The 22,334-nt window shown below is 48.9% G+C and overlaps 1 pseudogene; it reads left to right on the top strand.

The window, feature by feature from the left end:
- The first annotated feature begins 4,556 nt into the window (after positions 1-4,556).
- Positions 4,557-21,384, top strand: LOC139399409 (high affinity choline transporter 1-like; annotated as a pseudogene).
- Positions 21,385-22,334: the final 950 nt, after the last annotated feature.

Below are 22,334 nucleotides of genomic sequence, written 5' to 3'. Positions count from 1 at the left end.
ACCTGAACACCACAACAGGCCTCTATATACACCAATACACTTCTACCTGAACCTGAACACCACAACAGGCCTCTATATACACCAATACACTTCTACCTGAACCTGAACACCACAACAGGCCTCTATATACACCAATACACTTCTACCTGAACACCACAACAGGCCTCTATATACACCAATACACTTCTACCTGAACCTGAACACCACAACAGGCCTCTATATACACCAATACACTTCTACCTGAACACCACAACAGGCCTCTGTATACACCAATACACTTCTACCTGAACCTGAACACCACAACAGGCCTCTATATACACCAATACACTTCTACCTGAACACCACAACAGGCCTCTATATACACCAATACACTTCTACCTGAACACCACAACAGGCCTCTATATACACCAATACACTTCTACCTGAACCTGAACACCACAACAGGCCTCTGTATACACCAATACACTTCTACCTGAACCTGAACACCACAACAGGCCTCTATATACACCAATACACTTCTACCTGAACACCACAACAGGCCTCTATATACACCAATACACTTCTACCTGAACACCACAACAGGCCTCTATACACCAATACACTTCTACCTGAACCTGAACACCACAACAGGCCTCTATATACACCAATACACTTCTACCTGAACCTGAACACCACAACAGGCCTCTATATACACAAATACACTACTACCTGAACCTGAACACCACAACAGGCCTCTATATACACCAATACACTTCTACCTGAACCTGAACACCACAACAGGCCTCTGTATACACCAATACACTACTACCTGAACCTGAACACCACAACAGGCCTCTGTATACACCAATACACTTCTACCTGAACCTGAACACCACAACAGGCCTCTATATACACCAATACACTTCTACCTGAACCTGAACACCACAACAGGCCTCTGTATACACCAATACACTTCTACCTGAACCTGAACACCACAACAGGCCTCTATATACACCAATACACTTCTACCTGAACCTGAACACCACAACAGGCCTCTATATACACTAATACACTTCTACCTGAACCTGAACACCACAACAGGCCTCTGTATACACCAATACACTTCTACCTGAACCTGAATACCACAACAGGCCTCTGTATACACCAATACACTTCTACCTGAACCTGAACACCACAACAGGCCTCTGTATACACCAATACACTTCTACCTGAACCTGAACACCACAACAGGCCTCTGTATACAACAATACACTTCTACCTAAACACCACAACAGGCCTCTATATACACCAATACACATCTACCTAAACACCACAACAGGCCTCTGTATACACCAATACACTTCTACCTTAACACCACAACAGGCCTCTATATACACCAATACACTTCTACCTACCGCCAGTTAAATCCTCCATGATCAACCACGAGGTTTCGGTCCATAAAACCTTGGGGGCCTCGTTCCCTGAAGAAGAGGGGCACGGCGGACATTTTGTAAACAATGCTCAGCGCTGCCGGGTGAGACCCCGCCCATCTCTCCCCCACTCCCTCGTTCACGCCCCCCTCCCCCACTCCCTCCTACACGCCCCCCACACTCCCTCCTTCACGCCCCCACCCCCCCCACTCCCTCCTTCACGCCCTCCACTCCCTCCTACACCCCCCCACTCCCTCCTTCACCTCCCCCCACTCCCTCCTTCATGCCCCCCCCACTTCCTCCTTCACCCCCCCCCACTCCCTCCTTCATGCCCCCCCACTCCCTCCTTCACCCCCCCACTCCCTCCTTCACCCCCCCCCCCCACTCCCTCCTTCATGACCCCCCCCACTCCCTCCTTCACCCCCACCCCCACTCCCTCTTTCACGCCCCCCCCACTCCCTCCTTCACCCCCCCCCCACTCCCTCCTTCATGCCCCCCCCCCCCCCCACTCCCTCCTTCACCCCCCCCACTCCCTCCTTCATGCCCCCCCCACTCCCTCCTTCACCCCCCCCCCCACTCCCTCTTTCACGCCCCCCCACACTCCCTCCTTCACCCCCCCACTCCCTCCTTTACGCCCTCCACTCCCTCCTACACCCCCCCCCACTCCCTCCTTCACCCCCCCCCACTCCATCCTTCACCCCCCCACTCCCTCCTTCACCCCCCCCCACTCCATCCTTCACCCCCCCCACTCCATCCTTCACCCCCCCCACTCCATCCTTCACCCCCCCACCCCCTCCATGACCAGTCAGCGCCCTCCACTCCATCCTTCACCCCCCCCCACTCCATCCTTCACCCCCCCCCACTCCATCTTTCACCCCCCCCCCACTCCCTCCTTCACGCCCCCACCCCCCCACTCCCTCCTTTACGCCCTCCACTCCCTCCTACACCCCCCACTCCCTCCTTCACCCCCCACTCCCTCCTTCACCCCCCCACTCCCTCCTTCACCCCCCCACTCCATCCTTCACCCCCCCCACTCCCTCCTTCACCCCCCCCACTCCATCCTTCACCCCCCCCCCACCCCCTCCATGACCAGTCAGCGCCCTCCACTCCATCCTTCACCCCCCCCCCCCACTCCATCCTTCACCCCCCCCCCCACTCCATCCTTCACCCCCCCTCCATGACCAGTCTGACTTCAGAGTAAATAGCTTTTGTATTTGTGTTCTTCCTACATCCTTTCTTTCTCTCCACTTCCTCTCCTCCTTGTCCCTGTATCAGCTGATCATGGACTGGCTTCCTGTTGAGTTCCTTGTTTATTTATTAGCTGTTTGTTTATTGTAATTGAGCTTGACAGTATGCACGTGGTGAATGTTCCTCAGCGATCAACTATGTTGTCATGTGGTTCTGTTAAGATGTCAGTTCTATTTGTGCAACTCCCCCCTCTGCTTACCCTCCCTCAGCCCCATCCCAACACCCCCCTCTGTTACCCTCCCTCAGCCCCATCCCAACACCCCCCTCTGCTTACCCTCCCTCAGCCCCATCCCAACACCCCCCTCTGTTACCCTCCCTCAGCCCCATCCCAACGCCCCCCTCTGCTTACCCTCCCTCAGCCCCATCCCAACACCCCCCTCTGTTACCCTCCCTCAGCCCCATCCCAACGCCCCCCTCTGCCTACCCTCCCTCAGCCCCATCCCAACACCCCCTCTGCTTACCCTCCCTCAGCCCCATCCCAACACCCCCCTCTGCTTACCCTCCCTCAGCCCCATCCCAACACCACCCTCTGCCTACCCTCCCTCAGCCCCATCCCAACACCCCCCTCTGCTTACCCTCCCTCAGCCCCATCCCAACACCACCCTCTGCCTACCCTCCCTCAGCCCCATCCCAACACCCCCTCTGCTTACCCTCCCTCAGCCCCATCCCAACACCCCCCTCTGCCTACCCTCCCTCAGCCCCATCCCAACACCCCCTCTGCTTACCCTCCCTCAGCCCCATCCCAACACCCCCCTCTGCCTACCCTCCCTCAGCCCCATCCCAACACCCCCCTCTGCCTACCCTCCCTCAGCCCCACCCCAACACCCCCTCTGTTACCCTCCCTCAGCCCCACCCCAACACCCCCTCTGTTACCCTCCCTCAGCCCCACCCCAACACCCCCTCTGTTACCCTCCCTCAGCCCCACCCCAACACCCCCTCTGTTACCCTCCCTCAGCCCCACCCCAACACCCCCTCTGTTACCCTCCCTCAGCCCCACCCCAACACCCCCCTCTGTTACCCTCCCTCAGCCCCACCCCAACACCCCCCTCTGTTACCCTCCCTCAGCCCCATCCCAACACCTCCCTCAGCCCCATCCCAACACCTCCCTCAGCCCTCCCTCAGCCCCACCCCAACACCCCCTCTGTTACCCTCCCTCAGCCCCACCCCAACACCCCCTCTGTTACCCTCCCTCAGCCCTCCCTCAGCCCCACCCCAACACCCCCCTCTGTTACCCTCCCTCAGCCCCATCCCAACACCCCCCTCTGCCTACCCTCCCTCAGCCCCACCCCCCTGTTGTACAGATTATTGGAAGTGTTCCTATAGTATATCTATGTATCTATATGTATATTCTGAACTTTCCCTTCCTTTCTTTGATCCTGTCTTCTCTGCTGTTTGCATGGTAGTGTACAGCAGGAATGGTCAACTCAGGGTTGGGCTCCATTCCATTTCAACTACAGTCCATTCAGGAAGTACCCTGAAATTACAATTCCAATTATCTTCAATGCTTTTCAACTCGGAATATTTGGAATTGGAATGGACTTTACTTTTGGAATGTACTGTAATTGTAATGGAATTGAGCCCTAACCCTGTCCAGGCCAACCGTCCTCCTGGAGAGCTAGGGATCCTGCAGAGGCTGCAGTAGAGAGGAGGGATGGGCAAGCCTGATGTACATTCACTGTATGTACATCTCCCCCAATGCATGAAACCTTCGTCTTTCTTTGTCCTTTTTCCTTTGTTTACAGATATCTCTCTCTCTCTCTCTCTCTCTCTCTCTCTCTCTCTCTCTCTCTCTCTCTCTCTCTCTCTCTCTCTCTCTCTCTCTCTCTCTCTCTCTCTCTCTCTCTCTCTCTCTCTCTCTCTCTCTCTCTCTCTCTCTCTCTCTCTCTCTCTCTCGTTGAACAATCATTTGTTTCGGTGAGAAGAGGAAGGAGAACAAGGTTAAAATGTCTCTGAACGTTCCGGGCCTGATCGTCATGGCGATCTTCTACTTGCTGATCCTAGGCACGGGGATCTGGGCCTCGATGCGCTCCAAGAAGGTGGAGAGGAAGTGTACCGGGTCGGACGGGATGGAGATCACGCTGCTCGCCGGACGCAACATCAACCTGTTGGTGGGGATCTTCACTCTGACTGGTAAGCAGCCAATCAGATTGGGGCTTGTAGAGACCATGCCCAAACAGAGTGGGGTTTACTGTTACCATAAACCTGACAAGTTTCTTCAATATACTGGTCGGAATCATCACACTGATTGGTGGGATGGAGGGAAAGAGGAAGGGAGGGAAGGAGGGAAGGAGAGAGGGAGAGAAAGAGGGAGGGAGGGAAAGAGGGAGAGAAGGAGGGAAAGAGGGAGGGAGGGAAAGAGGGAGGAAATGAGAGAGGGAAGGAGATTGCAGCATAGAAATAGAAAAGACATGAAGGATCAGTTTATTCTGAGAGCTTTTACACAAATATCAACAACCAATGGGTCAACTGCATATCTGTTTACGAGCACTGGGGCAAGTGTTGAATATCAGATGTCTTTCGACTGCATGCCTACTGGACGCCACTAAACATCTGTTGACAGCTTGTTGATAGTTAGTTGAGCGTCTACAGTGGGACTCTCAGAAGTAGGTGTTGCTGCATTGGTATGTATTGGCCCATGTTTATGTGTGTTTCTCTCTCTCTATCTCGCTCTTTCTCTCTTTCCCTCTTTCCCTCTCTCTCTCTCCCTCCCTCCCTCCCTCTCTTTCCCTCTCCCCCTCCCTCCCTCCCTCCCTCTCTTTCCCTCCCTCCCTCCCTCCCTTCTCCCCCTCTCCCCCTCTCCTCCCTACAGCTACGTGGGTTGGAGGAGGGTTTATCCTGGGTATAGCGGAGGCTGTCTACAACCCTACCCTGGGTCTGGTCTGGGCTCTGATGCCAGTCCCCTACGTACTCACCTTCTTCCTGGGTGAGTCATATGACCTCTAACCTCTAACCCCACGGTCTGATCCTGGTACTAATAGCTGATATGAGCTGTATATACGGAAGAGGGGCCCAATTTTAGACGTACCTTCACCTGATCCACTCTAGCACTAACCCTTCTGTTACCCAGTAACACAGTTATAAACACACCTGTGTGCTATGAGGTCATCTGGAAACGTGCTCAGCAGGCCGAAACAGGATATGTGTTATGAAACAGTAGAGTGAGGTACTAAAGCTAAGATAGGTTCTCTGCCCTTATCGACTGCGGCACTCTGGTCTAAAGTAGTGCACTTTATAGGGAATAGGGCTCTGGTCTAAAGTAGTGCACTATATAGGGAATAGGGCTCTGGTCTAAAGTAGTGCACTATATAGGGAATAGGGCTCTGGTCTAAAGTAGTGCACGATATAGGGAATAGGGCTCTGGTCTAAAGTAGTGCACTATATAGGGAATAGGGCTCTGTTCTAAAGTAGTGCACTATACAGGGAATAGGGCTCTGGTCTAAAGTAGTTCACTATATAGGGAATAGGGCCCTGGTCTAAAGTAGTGCACTATATAGGGAATAGGACTCTGGTCTAAAGTAGTGCACTATATAGGGAATAGGGCTCTGGTCTAAAGTAGTGCACTATATAGGGAATAGGGCTATGGTCTAAAGTAGTGCACTATATAGGGAATAGGGCTCTGGTCTAAAGTAGTGCACTATATAGGAAATAGGGCTCTGGTCTAAAGTAGTGCACTATATAGGGAATAGGGCTCGGGTCTAAAGTAGTGCACTATATAGGGAATAGGTCCCTGGTCTAAAGTAGTGCACTATATAGGGAATAGGGCCTGGTCTAAAGTAGTGCACTATATAGGGAATAGGGCTCTGGTCTAAAGTAGTGCACTATATAGGGAATAGGGCTCTGGTCTAAAGTAGTGCACTATATAGGGAATAGGGCCCTGGTCTAAAGTAGTGCACTATATCGGGAATAGGGCCCTGGTCAACAGTCGTGCACTATATAGGGAATAGGGCCCTGGTCTAAAGTAGTGCACTATATAGGGAATAGGGCTCTGGTCTAAAGTAGTGCACTATATAGGGAATAGGGCTCTGGTCTAAAGTAGTGCACTATATAGGGAATAGGGCTCTCGTCAACAGTAGTACACTATATAGAGAATAGGGCTCTGGTCAACAGTAGTACATTATATATTAGTGCACTATATGTGTGTATCAAGAATGGTCCACCACCTAAAGGACATCCTATCGGCCCTGGTCAAACTACACCCTACTCCCCTATGGGCCCTGGTCAAACTACATCCTACTACCCTATGGGCCCTGGTCAAACTACACCCTACTCCCCTATTGGCCCTGGCCAAACTACACATTACTCCCCTATGGGCCCTGGTCAAACTACACCCTACTCCCCTATGGGCCCTGGTCAAACTACACCCTACTCCCCTATGGGTCAGGGAATAGGGTGCCATTTGGACGTGATTTTTGTGTAACTGCATCGCTAGAGCAGAATGGATAAACAATGGATCCAAACAACACCAAGGGGATCATGTTACGTTTCCTGATTTCCAATCAAAGCTACGATTGACAAAACGCTAAACACACACACACACACACACACACGCACACACACACACATACACACACACACACACACACACACGAATGAAACAGCTGTCCTGCACGTAACCAACAAAAGAACACATTCGTAAAGTGAGAGGGAAATGATTTGTCATAGTTATGGAGTGAGTGGTGGGGTGTGTGTGTGTGTGTGTGTGTGTGTGTGTGTGTGTGTGTGTGTGTGTGTGTGTGTGTGTGTGTGTGTGTGTGTGTGTGTGTGTGTGTGTGTGTGTTTAGCGTTTTGTCAAGCGTAGCTTTGATTGGAAATCAGGAAACGTAACATGATCCCCTTGGTGTTGTTTGGATCCATTGTTTATCCACTCGGCTGGCAATAACAGAAACAGGTGTTGTGTAATCAGAGGTCACCTGTTTGTTTTCAGTTTCCTATGTTTTATTATCCCTCCTCTCCCTCCCCCTCCGTCCCCTCTTCCTCTCTCTCCCCCCTCCATCCCCCTCTTCCTCTCTCTCCCCCCTCCATCCCTCGCTTCCTCTCTCTCCCCCCTCCATCCCCCTCTTCCTCTCTCTCCCCCCTCCATCCCCCTCCTCCTCTCTCTCCCCCCTCCATCCCCCTCCTCCTCTCTCTCCCCTCTATCCTCCTCCTCCTCTCTCTCCCCCTCCCTCCTCCTCTCTCTCCCCCCTCCATCCTCCTCCTCCTCTCTCTCTTTTCTCTCTTTTCTGACGCAGGTGGTTTTTTCTTCGCCAAGCCAATGAGGGAAAACAAGTACGTGACAATGATGGATCCGTTCCAGATAAAGTATGGCAACGTCCTGAGCAGCCTGCTCATCTTCCCAGCGCTCATTGCAGACGTCCTGTGGGTCGCTAGGACGCTGGTCAGCCTAGGTAACCAACTGATTCAATGTTTTATTGTGGACCAAGAATGACCAACTGATACAACGTTTGAATGTTGCCTAGGTAACCAACTGGTCCTGCAGTACAGTATGTTCTCCAACCCTCGACACACACACACACACACACACACACACACACACACACACACACACACACACACACACACACAATCTCTGAAGGGGCTAAAGAAAATATAAAAAAAGAGATACTCCTCGACATCAGTGGTCAAACATTTAAATATATGGGGTGAAGTTCAAGTCAAAGGTCAAGAGCAGAGGTCAAAAGGTCACAGGCAGGCTGAAAAACCTAGTAGTCAGCGATGTGGCGATCTGACACTTTTCTGTTTAAGGTCGTAGGTGCGTCTTGGCCAGGCGGGCGGGGCCGAGCTGGGTGGGGCCGAGCTGGGTAGGGCGGGGCCGAGCTGGGGGGGCGGGGCCGAGCTGGGCGGGGCCGAGCTGGGTAGGGCGGGGTCGAGCTGGGGGGCGGGGCCGAGCTGGACGGGGCCGAGCTGGGCGGGGCCGAGCTGACCCTGGCCCTGATTGGAGAGAGGTAGACCTGGATTTACTCATGTTTATCTACTTATTGATTGATTCATTATTTTCTCTATTTATTTATTTATTTTTAATATTTATTTGTGCATTATTATTATTATTATTATTATTATTATTATTTAATATTCTTTAGTTCCTTAGTTCTTAATAGTTATGATGTAACCTGATGATGGTGATTTATGATGAATCTTCGAGTGAGAGAAGCAACTCAGAGACTCAGTAGGCTTCTTCCGATATGAGCAGTTTTGCTTTCTTCGGTTTAGGCCTGTTGCTTGACCATTGCTCTTTGGTTGCATCAATGGACAGACAGGATGTACAGTTGAAGTCGGGAGTTTACATCCACTTAGACTGGAGTCATTGATACTCGTTTTTCAACCACTCCACAATTTTTTTTTAACAAACTATAGTTTTGGAAAGTCGTTTAGGACATCTACTTTGTGCATGACATAAGTCATTTTTCCAACAGTTGTTTACAGATTATTTCACTTATAATTCACTGTATCACAATTCCAGTGGGTCAGAAGTTTACATACACTAAGTGGACTGTGCCTTTAAACAGCTTGGAAAATTCCAGAAAATGTCATGGCTTTAGAAGCTTCTGATAGGCTAATTGACATCGTTTGAGTATATTGGAGGTGTACCTGTGGATGTATTTCAAGGCCTACCTTCAAACTTAGTGCCTCTGATTGCCATCATGGGAAAATCAAAAGAAATCAGCCAAGACCTCAGGAAAGAAATTGTAGACCTCCACAAGTCTGGTTCATCGTTTGGAGCAATTTCCAAATGCCTGAAGGTACCACGTTCATCTTTACAAACAATAGTACGCAAGTATAAACACCATGGGACCACGCAGCCGTCATACCGCTCAGGAAGGAGATGCGTTCTGTCTCCTAGAGATAAACGTACTTTGGAGCGAAAAGTGCAAATCAATCCCAGAACAACAGCAAAGGACCTTGTGAAGATGCTGGAGGAAACAGGTACAAAAGTATCTATATCCACAGTAAAACGAGTCCTATATCGACATAACCTGAAAGGCCGCTTAGCAAGGAAGAAGCCACTGCTCCAAAACCACAATAAAAAAGCCAGACTACGGTTTGCAACTACACATAGGGACAAAGATCGGACTTTTAGAGAAATGTCCTCTGCTATGATGAAACTGTTTGGCCATAATGACCATCGATATGTTTGGAGGAAAAAGGGGGAGGCTTGCAAGCCGAAGAACACCATCCCAACCGTGAAGCACAGGGGTGGCAGCATCATGTTGTGGGGGTGCTTTGCTGCAGGAGATGGTATCATGAGGAAGGAAAATTATATATATTGAAGCAACATCTCAAGACATCAGTCAGGAATTTAAAGCTTGGTAGCAAATGGGTCTTCCAAATGGACAATGACCCCAAGCATACTTCCAAAGTTGTGGCAAAATGGCTTAAGGACATTAAAGTCAAGGTATTGGAGTGGCCATCACAAAGCCCTGAGCAAGGAGGCCTACAAACCTGACTCAGTTACACCAGCTCTGTCAGGGGGAATTCACCCAACTTATTGTGGGAAGCTTGTGGAAGGCTACCTGAAACGTTTGACCCAAATTAAACCATTTAAAAGGCAATGCTACCAAATACTAATTGAATGTATGTAAACATCTGACCCGCTGGGAATGTGATGAAAGAAATCAAAGCTGAAATAAATAATTTTCTCTACTAATTATTCTGACATTTCACATTCTTAATTAAAATAAAGTGGTGATCCTAATTGACCTAAGACAGGGAGTTTTTACAAGGATTAAATGTCAGGAATTATGAAAAACGGAGTTTAAATGTATTTGGCTAAGGTGTATGTAAACTTCAGACTTCAACTGTATGTATATAAAAAAGTTACATTTAGAATGTGTACTGTTAATAGTATATAGCAATAGAAAAGTATTATAGTGTACTTGACCAGGCTCAACACTGTTTCTAGCATATTACTTTAGTATTTGCAGTACATTTATGCAGTATTAGAACCAGCATTTAGTCTCCAGAAGGAGAAGCAGAGTGGTTCATCTATACAACAGTAGGTTATGAGCTAATCACTGATAACGGTCTGTGAACATTCTATTGCTGATGATGCTCAGTGTTCTGAGTGTTCCGTAGCTCAGTGTTCTGAGTGTTCCGTAGCTCAGTGTTCTGAGTGTTCTGAGTGTTCTGTAGCTCAGTGTTCCGTAGCTCAGTGTTCTTAGTGTTCCGTAGCTCAGTGTTCTGAGTGTTCCGTAGCTGTGTTCCGTAGCTCAGTGTTCTGAGTGTTCCGTAGCTCAGTGTTCTGAGTGTTCCGTAGCTCAGTGTTCCGTAGCTCAGTGTTCTGAGTGTTCCGTAGCTCAGTGTTCCGTAGCTCAGTGTTCTGAGTGTTCCGTAGCTCAGTGTTCCGTAGCTCAGTGTTCTGAGTGTTCCGTAGCTCAGTGTTCCGTAGCTCAGTGTTCTGAGTGTTCCGTAGCTCAGTGTTCCATAGCTCAGTGTTCTGAGTGTTCCGTAGCTCAGTGTTCCGTAGCTCAGTGTTCCGTTGCCCTCCCTGTGTGCTGCAGGTGGCACTATGAGTGTGATTCTGGACCTGCCCTATGTCTACTCCATCTGTATCAGCTCTGTGGTGGCCATCATCTACACTCTACTGGGAGGACTCTACTCTGTAGCCTACACCGATGTCATCCAGCTCATCCTCATCTTCCTTAGTCTGGTGAGTGACAGGCAGCCATTTTTAATCCAATCCAACTTTATTTAAAGAATATTTCAGCCTGATGATCAGTAATAGCCATTCAAATCAAATCCAACTTATTTGAAAGGAAATGCCAATATGCTTAAAGGCCCAGTGCATTCAAATCAAGATTTTCTTGTGTTTTATATATATTTCCACACTAGGCTGGAATAATACTGTGAAATTGTGAAAATTATGATAATGCCATTTTAGTGTAAGAGCCGACTGAAGTTTCTGCTAGTTGTTCTAGGATGGAGTTTTGGCCTGCCTGGTGACATCACCAAGCGGGACATGAGTTAATAGACCAATAAGAAAGAGTTTCAAACCTCCCAGACAATAACAGACCACTCCCAGACAATAACAGACCACTCCCAGACAATAACAGACCACTCCCAGACAATAACAGACCACTCCCAGACAATAACAGACCACTCCCAGACAATAACAGACCACTCCCAGACAATAACAGACCACTCCCAGACAATAACAGACCACTCCCAGACAATAACAGACCACTCCCAGACAATAACAGACCACTCCCAGACAATAACAGACCACTCCCAGACAATAACAGACCACTCCCAGACAGTAGATAAATTCTTGGTTAAGAAGTGATTTTTGTTTCCTTTTTTACCATTTTCATTGAAAACAATTACAGCACTTAATTATTCGATATTGAGATTTTAAAAAAGAAACAGCCTCATTGGACCTTTAACAATGTGTATGTGTCAGCTTTCTGCCGTAGGTTGGAGGACATGTATGTGTTAGCTTTCTACCGTAGGTTGGAGGACATGTATGTCAGCTTTCTACCGTAGGTTGGAGGACATGTATGTCAGCTTTCTACCGTAGGTTGGAGGACATGTATGTCAGCTTTCTACCGTAGGTTGGAGGACATGTATGTGTTAGCTTTCTGCCATAGGTTGGAGGACATGTATGTGTTAGCTTTCTGCCATAGGTTGGAGGACATGTATGTGTTAGCTTTCTGCCATAGGTTGGAGGACATGTATGTGTTAGCTTTCTACCGTAGGTTGGAGGACATGTATGTGTTAGCTTTCTACCGTAGGTTGGAGGACATGTATGTGTCAGCTTTCTACCGTAGGTTGGAGGACATGTATGTGTTAGCTTTCTACCGTAGGTTGGAGGACATGTATGTGTTAGCTTTCTACCGTAGGTTGGAGGACATGTATGTGTCAGCTTTCTACCGTAGGTTGGAGGACATGTATTTTAGGGAGTGCAGTGAAAACAGTGGGAGCTACTTAACTTGAAATGTTCTGGAAGTAGAATACTCACTGATCCTCCTTATGATGACCAACCCTAACTCCTCCCCCTCCCCTCTACTCTCCTCTCATCTCACAGTGGATCTGTTATGATGACCAACCCTAACTCCTCCCCCTCTCCTCACCTCTACTCTACTCTCCTCTCACAGTGGATCTGTTATGATGACCAACCCTAACTCCTCCACCTCTCCTCACCTCTACTCTACTCTCCTCTCACAGTGGATCTGTTATGATGACCAACCCTAACTCCCCCCCCTCCCCTCTACTCTACTCTACTCTCCTCTCACAGTGGATCTGTTATGATGACCAACCCTAACTCCTCCCCCTCCCCTCTACTCTACTCTCCTCTCACAGTGGATCTGTTGTGATGACCAACCCTAACTCCTCCCCCTCCCCTCACCTCTACTCTACTCTCCTCTCACAGTGGATCTGTTGTGATGACCATTCCTAACTCCTCCCCCTCCCCTCACCTCTACTCTACCCTCCTCTCACAGTGGATCTGTTGTGATGACCAACCCTAACTCCTCCCCCTCCCCTCTACTCTACTCTCCTCTCACAGTGGATCTGTTGTGATGACCAACCCTAACTCCTCCCCCTCCCCTCACCTCTACTCTACTCTCCTCTCCTCTCACAGTGGATCTGTTATGATGACCAACCCTAACTCCTCCCCCTCCCCTCACCTCTACTCTACTCTCCTCTCACAGTGGATCTGTTATGATGACCAACCCTAACTCCTCCCCCTCTCCTCCCTTCCCATCCCCTTGCATCACCTCCCCCCCCCCCCCCCCCCTCACCTCTACTCTCCTCTCACAGTGGATCTGTGTGCCATTTATGATGACCAACCCAAACTCCATGGACATCACTCTGACCGCATTCAACGAGACGTTCCAGGCCCCCTGGGTCGGCAAGCTGGAGCTTAGAGACGCGGGGAAGTGGATTGACGACTTCATGGTCCTGGTGAGTGACCGAAAACACACGCACAGACGTAGGTACACACACACACACATAAGTATCATAGGTACACACACACACATAAGTATCATAGGTACAAACACTAACTTGCGGCTGCCGTTGATGTTGATGATGACACTGCTCCCAATTGTGGTTGTTGATGAGGTTGCGTTTGTGCCGTTGCATGTGGCTGTGCGAGACCCACATGGTTTGATATACATGAGGGGCAGGTGAATTCTCCTCTAGAGAGCCCCAGCTCCACCATGGTATAGCCGTGCCATTCCATTCTCCTCTAGAGAGTCCCTGCTGCACCATGGTATAGCCGTGCCATTCCATTCTCCACTCTGGGAGCCCCTGCTCCACCATGGTATAGCCGTGCCATTCCATTCTCCACTAGAGAGCCCCTGCTCCACCATGGTATAGCCGTGCCATTCCATTCTCCACTAGAGAGCCCCTGCTCCACCATGTTATAGCCGTGCCATTCCATTCTCCACTAGAGAGCCCCTGCTCCACCATGTTATAGCCGTGCCATTCCATTCTCCACTAGAGAGCCCCTGCTCCACCATGTTATAGCCGTGCCATTCCATTCTCCTCTAGAGAGCCCCTGCTCCACCATGGTATAGCTGTGCCATTCCATTCTCCACTCTGGGAGCCCCTGCTCCACCATGGTATAGCCGTGCCATTCCATTCTCCTCTAGAGAGCCCCTGCTCCACCATGGTATAGCTGTGCCATTCCATTCTCCACTAGAGAGCCCCTGCTGCACCATGGTATAGCCGTGCCATTCCATTCTCCTCTAGAGAGCCCCTGCTCCACCATGGTATAGCCGTGCCATTCCATTCTCCTCTAGAGAGCCCCTGCTCCACCATGGTATAGCTGTGCCATTCCATTCTCCACTAGAGAGCCCCTGCTGCACCATGGTATAGCCGTGCCATTCCATTCTCCTCTAGAGAGCCCCTGCTCCACCATGGTATAGCTGTGCCATTCCATTCTCCACTAGAGAGCCCCTGCTCCACCATGGTATAGCTGTGCCATTCCATTCTCCTCTAGAGAGCCCCTGCTCCACCATGGTATAGCCGTGCCATTCCATTCTCCACTAGAGAGCCCCTGCTGCACCATGGTATAGCCGTGCCATTCCATTCTCCTCTAGAGAGCCCCTGCTCCACCATGGTATAGCCGTGCCATTCCATTCTCCTCTAGAGAGCCCCTGCTGCACCATGGTATAGCTGTGCCATTCCATTCTCCACTAGAGAGCCCCTGCTCCACCATGGTATAGCTGTGCCATTCCATTCTCCACTAGAGAGCCCCTGCTCCACCATGGTATAGCTGTGCCATTCCATTCTCCTCTCTGGGATCCTCTGGCTCCGTCTTTGGGCCTTTTCACTGCTGCACTGTGTTGTCTTTGACTTGACCTCTATCTACCTCTTCTCCCTCTCAGAAAAAAAACCCACAAAACTAATTTGACCTTTCCCCTCTTCCTTTCTTTTAGCATTTCTTTCCCTTTGTTTCCAGATATTCTCGATATCGCACAGGGTCTGTTTTTATCCTCTCTGTTCTCAGAGAAGATCTCTGTCTTTCTGCTGTACTTCAAATCATTACGGATGTCCCTGACTGTCCTTAATAAATAGTCATGTTGGCTCCTTACGGATGTCCCCGACTGTCCTTAATAAATAATCATGTTGGCACCTTACGGATGTCCCGACTGTCCTTAATAAATAATCATGTTGCCACCTTACGAATGTCCCCGACTGTCCTTAATAAATAATCATGTTGCCACCTTACGGATGTCCCCGACTGTCCTTAATAAATAATCATGTTGCCACCTTACGGATGTCCCTGACTGTCCTTAATAAATAATCATGTACGTGTTTAATGTAGATTATCACAGCAGATGTGTTTTTCAAATCGATGTAAAGAAATACCATTGGAGTAACAATCAAGTGTCACAACCAAAACCAATCACATTGTTTAGATTGTGACCATTTTAGTTTTGATAATTTAAACTTATTTTGGACTTTAAATGATTCCCCATAGCTAAGATATGACTAGCAGCTATATTTTGGACTGATATACATCCCTAAAAAACACGTTTTTAGTCCCAAAACCATTAGAAACATATATCTTCAGTATTGATACTTCTTAAAAAATACGGAAGATTTATTAACTTGTTCACAAATGTTCTTTGAAATGTTGGCAGACTCACCATGTGGCCGCGATGCAGAGGAATGCAATCCCACTTCCTTATTACAATTGTAGGGGTGTGGCTAATGGGTGTGGCTAATGGGTGTGGCTAATGGGTGTGGCTAATGGGTGTGGCTAATTAAGGCGCATTCATTCTACAGTCTTTAATGTGTATGTGCCGGGAGTGTCATCAAAACCGGGAACAACATTCAGATCAGCACGTTTCCATTTAATAACAGAACAACTCAAGATGTTATATTGAAGTCCTAGTGTTGAAGAATTACAAAAGTCATTATGCGCCAGGGTAGCCTAGTGGTTAGAGTGTAGAGGCGGCAGGGTAGCCTAGTGGTTAGAGTGTAGAGGCGGCAGGGTAGCCTAGTGGTTAGAGTGTAGAGGCGGCAGGGTAGCCTAGTGGTTAGAGTGTAGAGGCGGCAGGGTAGCCTAGTGGTTAGAGTGTAGAGGCGGCAGGGTAGCCTAGTGGTTATAGTGTAGAGGCGGCAGGGTAGCCTAGTGGTTAGAGTGTAGAGGCGGCAGGGTAGCCTAGTGGTTAGAGTGTAGAGGCGGCAGGGTAGCCTAGTGGTTAGAGTGTAGAGGAGGTAGGGTAGCCTAGTGGTTAGAGTGTAGAGGCGGCAGGGTAGCCTAGTGGTTAGAGTGTAGAGGCGGCAGGGTAGCCTAGTGGTTAGAGTGTAGAGGCGGCAGGGTAGCCTAGTGGTTAGAGCGTTGGACTAATAACTGGAAGGTTGCAAGTTCAAATCCCAGAGCTGACAAGATTTAAAAAATCTGTCGTTCTGCCCCTGAACAGGCAGTTAGCCCACTTGTTCCTAGGCCGTCATTGAAAATAAGAATTAGTTCTTAACTAACTTGCCTGGTTAAATAAAGATTAAATAACATTTTAAAAAGCCAGGGTGGGAGACCGCCACATCTCAATATAAATACAGTAAATAAACTATGGTTTTTCACTATATGGATTCAACAATACTGTCTGTTATTGCCTTGGAATGGACTAGAACATATCCTGGTGTAAAGAAATGTCCTAAATGTGTTTATTTTTATAAATAGTTGTATTTTTGTTTCTCCTGGTGCCCCACCACATTAAAAGGATATATTCACTATATTCTCTAAATGACAAAACAGACACCTTGATGAAGGCGTAGGACAATACACATTGGTGTAATTTAATAATGGCCTCATTAAAGGCTTTTTAAAATGTCAAACCCACACGGGTGGCTGGACGTGGATTTGTTTATGCCACTTAGCACCTGTTAGTGATGACATGTTGTGTTCTCAGGCTCTGGGAGGCCTGGCCTATCAGGCCTTCTACCAGAGGATCCTATCAGCGTCGTCCTACACCCAGGCTCAGGTCACCTGCTTCGCCTCCTCAGCTTTCTGCCTGGTGCTGGGCGTCCCGTCTGTCTTGGTTGGGGGCTGTCGCTGCATCCACAGGTAACACACACGCACACGCCACGCGCCACACACCACACACGCGCGCCACACACCACACACCACACACACGCGCCACACACCACACACGCGCGCCACACACCACACACCACACACACGCGCCACACACCACACACACACACACGCCACACACCACACACAACACACACACACAACACACACACACAACACACACCACACACACAACACACACCACACACAGCACACACAACACACACACACACACACACACCGTAGTGAGGGTATGTGACAGAACAGTACAACTCCACAGGAAGTGTCTGTTTGTTAGAGGTTATGCAACAAGCACAAAATTGCCACACAGCAGCCAGTTGTTGCACTAGAAAAGGGTCCGTGAGGGTTTGTGAACCTAAAATAAAAATATTATTTCACAAACTGGACCAATGACTAATGTTTATTTATGTGTTGTTCAGACTGGAACCTGACTAGCTATGGTTCTCCAACCCCATACGAGCGTGGCCAGGCCGGGTCCATCCTCCCCATCGCCCTGCAGTACCTCACCCCCTCCTACGTCTCCGTCATCGGCATCGGGGACGTCACAAAACCCATCAGTGGATTTTTTTTATTTTTATGACGTTATTGTGACGTTAGAAAGTCATCCTAAAAGGGCTCTTAAAATGTCACAAACACCAACAAGTCGTCTTAAAACATCACAGAACCACCGAAACGTCCCCAAATGACCAAACTCAGACAAACATCAACACCACTAGCATACATTGAGACAGAAAACAGACTGTTGGCAAAACAACCACAATCCTGTTATAGCAAGCACTTCTATTGTGACACGCTCACTTGTATGAAAACACGCGCACACGCACACGTCTCCATTTGGCCCTCCTGCTGTTCTAGGAGACAGAGGATTTCATATTTTTTTAATTCAACTGTTTCTTGGGAAACATGTTTTTCGTTCCTGTTTTTCTCTGTTGGGGGTCTGAAAACGAGGGCTTTTGATTGGTTAAGAGCATTATGAATAGACAACCTTGTGTTGTGTGGGCAGCTGCATGATATTTACAGCCAATCACAAAATTACATATTATCCACACACATACCTACTGCCAGATTATCATACCACTATATTACACACACATGCCTACTGCTGGCTTCGAGAAGTAATGGGGCCTATTGACTGACTGACTGACTGACAGACAGACAGACAGACAGACAGACAGACAGACAGACAGACAGACACGCTAGGAGCAGTGAGTTGAATCCTAAGGACAACATGTTGACCAGACAGCATCATCCTCTTTCTGACCAGACAGCATCATCCTCTTTCTGTCCAGACAGCATCATTCTCTTTCTGACCAGACAGCATCATCCTCTTTCTGACCAGACAGCATAGTCCTCTTTCTGACCAGACAGCATCATCCTCTTTCTGTCCAGACAGCATCGTCCTCTTTCTGACCAGACTGCATCATCCTCTTTCTGACCAGACAGCATCATCCTCTTTCTGACCAGACAGCATCATCCTCTTTCTGACCAGACAGCATCATCCTCGTTCTGACCAGACAGCATCATCCTCTTTCTGACCAGACAGCATCATCCTCTTTCTGACCAGACAGCATCATCCTCTTTCTGACCAGACAGCATCATCCTCTTTCTGACCAGACAGCATCATCCTCGTTCTGACCAGACAGCAACATCCTCTTTCTGACCAGACAGCATCATCCTCGTTCTGACCAGACAGCATCATCCTCGTTCTGACCAGACAGCATCATCCTCTTTCTGACCAGACAGCATCATCCTCGTTCTGACCAGACAGCATCGTCCTCTTTCTGACCAGACAGCATCGTCCTCTTTCTGACCAGACAGCATCATCCTCGTTCTGACCAGACAGCATCATCCTCGTTCTGACCAGACAGCATCATCCGCTTCCTGTATTGTGTTTCTCCTAACCACTGTGCCTCCATTTTGGATCTGTCCTGACCACTGTGGCTCCATCTTGGATCTGTCCTGACCACTGTGGCTCCATCTTGGATCTGTCCTGACCACTGTGGCTCCATCTTGGATCTGTCTTGATCTGTGTTGACCACTGTGCCTCCATCTTGGATCTGTCTTGGTCTGTGCTGACCACTGTGCGTCCATCTTGTATCTGTCTTGGTCTGTGCTGACCACTGTGCCTCCATCTTGTATCTGTCTTGATCTTTGCTGACCACTGTGCCTCCATCTTGGATCTGTCTTGATCTGTGCTGACCACTGTGCCTCCATCTTGTGTCTATCTCTCCTCCAGGCCTTAGACAGGGAGATGCAGTGGGTGATCCGTACCTCGGTGGTGGTGTGTGGCCTGGCGGGGACGGCCCTGACCTTCCTGGATAACAGTGTCCTGGTTTTCTGGCTGGTGGGCGTCGACATGTCATACACAATCATGTTCCCACAGCTTGTCTGTGTCCTCTTCTTCAAGGTAGGGCTGGATGAGTGGGTGAGCATCACAGGAGGCTGCTGAGGGGAGAACGGCTCATAATAATGGCCCAATCGGAGCAAATGGACTTGCATCAAACACCTGTAAACCGTGTGTTTGATACCATTCCACCTATTCCGCTCCAGCCATTACCACCAGCACGTCCTCCCCAATTATAGTGCCACCAGCCTCCTGGGGTGGATGTATGTAGAGATTATTTGTGAATTCTGCATGTCGTGAAATCCATCTACAGTATCTATTCATCTATCTAGTGATTGGTTCATTCATTCCGCTAGGTGTCCAACGGCTACGGTGCCAGTGTGGGGTATCTCCTAGCGTTGGTCCTCCGTATCCTGAGTGGGGAACCCCTCATCAACCTTCCCCCTGTCATCCACTTCCCTGGGTTCAGGAAGGACGCGGAGGGCGTGATGACCCAGTTCTTCCCGTTCCGTACCACCATCATGCTGACGTCTCTCTGCTCCATCCTCGTCGCCTCCGGCGTCACCTCCGTCATCTTCGACAAGGGCCTGCTGTCGGAGAGGTGGGACGTGTTTCAGATCAAGAGGTCGCAGGCCAAAGTGACAGCGCTGACCAGGCTGAAGAAAGAAGAGAGTAAAAAGGCCAAGGAGGCCAAGGAGGCCAAGGAGGCGGTGGTGAACAAGCAGCTTCTGGACACCAGCTGCTGAACAGAGGGGGGCGATGGAAACTGAGGACGGCCATGGGTGGATGAGTGGGTGAGCATCACAGGAGGCTGCTGAGGGGCCATGGGTGGATGAGTGGGTGAGCATCACAGGAGGCTGCTGAGGACGGCCATGGGTGGATGAGTGGGTGAGCATCACAGGAGGCTGCTGAGGACGGCCATGGGTGGATGAGTGGGTGAGCATCACAGGAGGCTGCTGAGGACGGCCATGGGTGGATGAGTGGGTGAGCATCACAGGAGGCTGCTGAGGACGGCCATGGGTGGATGAGTGGGTGAGCATCACAGGAGGCTGCTGAGGACGGCCATGGGTGGATGAGTGGGTGAGCGTCACAGGAGGCTGCTGAGGGGCCATGTTGAGGCAAAGGGTTTTGTTTGGTCGGGCGGACATTTTGTGTTTCTGCTGAGGACTCGAAGGATTTTGGAGACGGGAGGATGGTCGAAAAACACGCAACAACAACAACAACAACAGAAAGAACACCCATTATGACATCATAAAGCATTGTGTTGCTGGTAAAAAAATGGCCAGACACTCGGCAGTTTCCAGTGACCCGGGCTAGTTACACAAAAGCAATGTGGCGAAGACCAACGGCAGCTCTGGGAGAGACGTTCCAATGAACGACTTTTCATTTTCCACAAGGGGTGGAGTTTTATTTTGTCTGACTTTCTTTATTGCGACAAATGATCGAAACTGTGTTTTTTTTTCAAATCAACGATGATTGCCGAATAACTTATAAAAGGTACACACGGGGCACGTGATGTCATCACACAACTATAAAGCAGTTCATACCCTACGGTTCATTCTAAATGCCTACTGCTTGCTAAAACTATTTTTTAAACGACAACGTTTTTTATGTTCATTTGCAGGGAAAGGGATTGTCTTGACTTTCAAGAATGCCTGAATTGCCCTCGCTTTGCTTTTCTGATTGGCTGAATGCAAGTTTCACCATCCAATTATTACAGATCTACAGGAGTGGACGTTTCACCGTGGCAACAACTAGGCACATGAGAATGATTAAAATATGGCAACTATTAGTCAATTCTCACGCAAAATGTGTTGTTGTAGGTGTGACCTCACTACGTCCAGTTGTTATCAACACAAGGTGTGACCTCACTACGTCCAGTTGTTATCAACACAAGGTGTGACCTCACTACGTCCAGTTGTTATCAACACAAGGTGTGACCTCACTACGTCCAGTTGTTATCAACACAAGGTGTGACCTCACTACGTCCAGTTGTTATCAACACAAGGTGTGACCTCACTACGTCCAGTTGTTATCAACACAAGGTGTGACCTCACTACGTCCAGTTGTTATCAACACAAGGTGTGACCTCACTACGTCCAGTTGTTATCAACACAAGACATTTGAATGGAAACACACCTTAACAGGCATCTGTCTGTCTTCTAGTCCAACTTTCTAAATCTCAACAAAAGTTCATGGACATTTGTTTTTTTTTGTGTTTGTTTATGTTTTGTGGGTCAGTTTTGACACTGTGATTTGGGGGGTGAAGGGTAGAGACTGTGAAACAACTATCCGATTGATCCTCCCTGAATATAACTTTTATACTGTAACTCTGGCTCCCTAGTGGCTGTATCACATCCGGCCGTGATTGGACGGCACACAGTTGTCCCAGCGTCGTCCGGGTTTGGCCGGGGTAGGCCGTCATTGTAAATAAGAATTTGTTCTTAACTGACTTGCCTAGATATATAAAGGTAAACAATAAAATCTGGGGTGACCAGAAGCCCCATTCTTAAAAGCAGCCATTTTGTTTGTTTGTTTGTGTGTGTTGTGTGATAAATCTGGCAATTTAGTACGACTGCACACAACAACGAAAACTCAAGAATGCTAGATACTCCTCTCCACCCCCCCCCCCCCTCCTCTTTCTCCTTCACCTCATCCCCTCTACTCCCCTTTTTCTCCTTCCACTCTCTCCCCCTCTCTGGCCAGATTCAGCAACGCAAACAAAACCTTTCTCTGTTTTCTAAGAGGTTTTTGTACAGTATAGTTGTGTTCTATGGTTCTATATGCAGAG

The sequence above is a fragment of the Oncorhynchus clarkii genome, unplaced genomic scaffold, assembly GCF_045791955.1.
Source record: "Oncorhynchus clarkii lewisi isolate Uvic-CL-2024 unplaced genomic scaffold, UVic_Ocla_1.0 unplaced_contig_5675_pilon_pilon, whole genome shotgun sequence".
Lineage (NCBI taxonomy): Eukaryota > Metazoa > Chordata > Actinopteri > Salmoniformes > Salmonidae > Oncorhynchus > Oncorhynchus clarkii.
Note: the sequence above shows the minus strand (reverse complement) of the source record. Positions and strands in the feature narration are given on the sequence as shown.